This window comes from Hyaena hyaena, unplaced genomic scaffold (assembly GCF_003009895.1).
Source record: "Hyaena hyaena isolate Hyena2069 unplaced genomic scaffold, ASM300989v1 scaffold_948, whole genome shotgun sequence".
Classification (NCBI taxonomy): Eukaryota; Metazoa; Chordata; class Mammalia; order Carnivora; family Hyaenidae; genus Hyaena; species Hyaena hyaena.
In genome coordinates, this window is record NW_024081583.1 from 266,850 (window position 1) to 270,525 (window position 3,676).

Consider the following 3,676-nt stretch of genomic DNA (forward strand, 5'->3'; position numbering starts at 1 on the left):
TTCTCTTTCAAGTGGTAGAGGGGGTATTGGAGACTAACAGAGCAGTAGTATAAACATCTAAGTTCCTTTCAGTAGATTAAAACTACCAATAAAGTAGAAATTGTCTATTGCATTTGAGCAAATGAGAGTTGTAATGTTTACGTAGTTTATTAGGGTTATTGTCTCCTTCTCTTTCAGAATTAGTATTAGTGAATTAAATATGCATATATTTTACACTAAGAGAGCATAGTTTTGGAAAAGCATTAGTATTCTTACCTGTGATGTTTAGTACAATTTGAGGGTAAAGTAATTTTTTTCTTCATGAGACTATATGTCTAAAGTTAAAAGAGGAATTGAGTTAGAAAAATATGAACTAAGATGGAAATGCATATTTTATGAAGGTTGCCTACCTCAATCTCCATAATGAAATACTTCTAATACCTAAAGTATGGTCCATCTGTATTATGTGCATGGACTATCTGGCACATCAGCATGTACTTAATATATTCCCCATAAAACTTAACTTTCAGGAGCTGACATTTTTATGCTTACTCCAGTAATCATCCACTTAAGTAAAAGAAGCTACTTTTTTAATATGTTAAAAGTAGCTGGACCTTTTTGAGCTTTACCTGTCTGGTGTTGGGTATGTACATACATTTATATGTCACATGTGCTATGCAGTATATAGTACATCAACATTGTCATCACCAGGTTTTCAGTGAGAATTTTAAAAAAATTAAAAATCTGTACACCATGTAGAATTAAATTTGTATGTTAGGCTATGAGAGCTAATGTTTTGACACTTCAAACATGTTATTCGTGTTATCATTGTCTTGTGTCTCTAGTCAAAATTACCATATGTAATTCTATTTACTCATTGAATCATCATATATTTTTCTAAGTATCATTACCATGCAGTAATAAAGTTTTAATTTAAGGTAATTTAGCTATTATTTTCCAACATAGACTCCCATAGTTCAAATTAGGGGAAAAAAATGAGTGCAGGATGTAATTTATAAATTAAACTTCGTACCACTTTCTCTTGCTTTGGCTCTCTAACTTTTTTCCCAACATTAGAAAGATGTGCAAAGCCATGTTAACATATAGAGCTGGATGTATTTGGGGGTTGAACAGTCTAAGAAAGTTACTTATCAACTTGAATATCATACTTGGAAAGTTAAAATCTTAAAATATTAACCACTGTCTTAAGTAAAAAGTGATATAGGAATAAATGTGTTTTATTAATACCCTACTTTACTCTTTTGAAGAAAAACCTATTTTGGCAATGGAAAAGATAATAACATAAAGGTGATATTTCTAGCTGTTCAACTTTTACCTTTTAATAAATCTATGTTATGTCATTTTTGCTTGTAATTTTTGGCATTGCTTTGTTTATTTAAATGGCCATATAAATATAGTCATTCTTTTAGTACATGATGTTCCTCATAAGTGTTTTTATTAAGCTTACTAATGAGTTCCAGCTTGTCTTTTGCTAGATGCATTATTTCCTAATGACCCTTGATAAGGGAAAATACACTTTTGTCTAAAATCTCTTTGTAATCAAAACTGCAACCTTTTCATCAAAACATAAGGCAAATGCCAAATTTGATTAACAACTAGAAAGACCATAGACAAAAAATTAGGCCCCCCCATGCCTGAACTTCATGGAGTTGTTTTAAATATTTTGAAGCATAACATGATTTAAGAAAACAAGACCATTTTGAAGTTCTTTTTAAATGTGGATTATTAAAATCAGTGATCCACAAAAACATCTAAAACAACATTCTTAGTGAATCCTTGACCCACTGATAATAAATTCTGGTATCTAAATTTGAATGAGTTATCTTGATAGCACATTACTGCTGGATTTTCTTCTTTTTTGAACAATGTAGAATGGTATTATTAGCAATCACCATACTAAAAAACCGTCTGTGGAAGATATCTTTGGAGATAGTTATTCAGCCCACCCTTTAACAAATGAAAATGGCTTGACAGCATGCCAATGTCAAACTTTTTATAGATAACATTTATCGTTGGTTTAGATACTGTCATCTTTTTACATCAATGCTTTTCTAAGTAAATTACATTTAAATGTAAGATAAGTTAAATGTAAAGACTTTCAAATACATAAGTTGAAAAATGCTAAGATGAAAGACTGGGATCTAAAATAGAATTATTAGACAAATCAAATTCTTGATGGGAGAAGAATATTACTCAGGAACAATTCATGCTTCTTAATGCTTTTATAATTGCTATTTTCTGATTTGGCTACTAGATTTCTTTATGTTTTCTGTTGTAACTTATATGGTCATATTTATTTCAGACATTTTAGAATGGGTTGAAAAAAATCTGTGTTCTTTATTCATTTTCTTTGATAGAGTTTTAGCTGCCATGATACATTCTATCAAGAATCAATAGTAACAGCCAACATAGTCTCTGTGATTATAGGAATTTTAATTTTTATTTTCGAATTTCATTTTTATGACCAAACAATAATTAGATGGATTTATTCATGTAACACATATTTATTTAATGTATGGCATATCAACTAATCTTAGCAATACAATGAGAATATATGGACTCTGATAAGTGAGGGAACTGAGGCACACAGCTTAAGTAACTTGTGTGAAGTCATACACCTAGTAAGTGGTAAAGATTTTTTAATTTTTTTAAATTTTTTTGAAGTTTATTCATTTTTGAAAGAGGGGATAGACAGAGTGTGAGCAGGGGAAGAGCAGAGAGAGAGAGGGAGACACAGAATTCAAAGCTGTCAGCACAGAGCCCAACGTGGCTCAAGCCCATCAACTGAGATCATGACTTGAGCTGGACTTGGACGCTTAACCAACTGAGCCACCCAGGTACCCCTATGAAGTTTTAAAAGTAAGACATGACTTTGAAATCAATCTCTATAGAAACTAGAAGAAATTACTGAAACTCACCCCTCTAAACTGAGTGCAAAAACACATAGAAACACATGCATTTTGTAAATGGTTAATACATTCTCCCTAGCTGGACTATATACCTAATTCTCTAAAGACTAAACTCAATGCTGTACACATAGTAGGCACTCAATAAGTGCTTGTGAATTTATTAAAATTTTAATGAATAATGAGTTGTCTTTAAGTAGAAACCAATTTCATGGACTCAACTCCAACATGCCTTTCACCTTTGAAGACATAGGGTTTCATGTTCAATTTACAGCATGGACAAAATGATTTGAAGACTCAATTTACTCTCTAATGAGCTACTCCACATCAGACAAGTATTTAATACACTACCACAAGCTTTCTCCAAACCGCAAACGTTCACGTCCTTAACAAGGAAGCATCTACATCTCACACTAAAAAAGAGAGAGCTCAGTAATGCTTTTGATCAGCTCTGGGTCTGTCAGGGTAGGGGGCAAAATATCAAGAAATTGATGAATTACAGAAAAGCAGAATTTTGATCTTGTTATAGGATTCTTAGGAAAAGAAAATAGTTGAGTTTTACATTTCCTAAGACCAACCCACTGCTCTGTTAATAAATTTAATATGCTCTGAAGGAAGTTGTGTAATAAAAAGAACAAGTCTATGAAATCAAATACATCAGAGCTCCAATACCAATGTTGTTAATTACTATCTCTGAGTGCACCACAAGGTTCTTAGTATTTTTCACATGAGGTGTATTTTTGGTAAAATAGAGAAAAAAAAATTTTGGT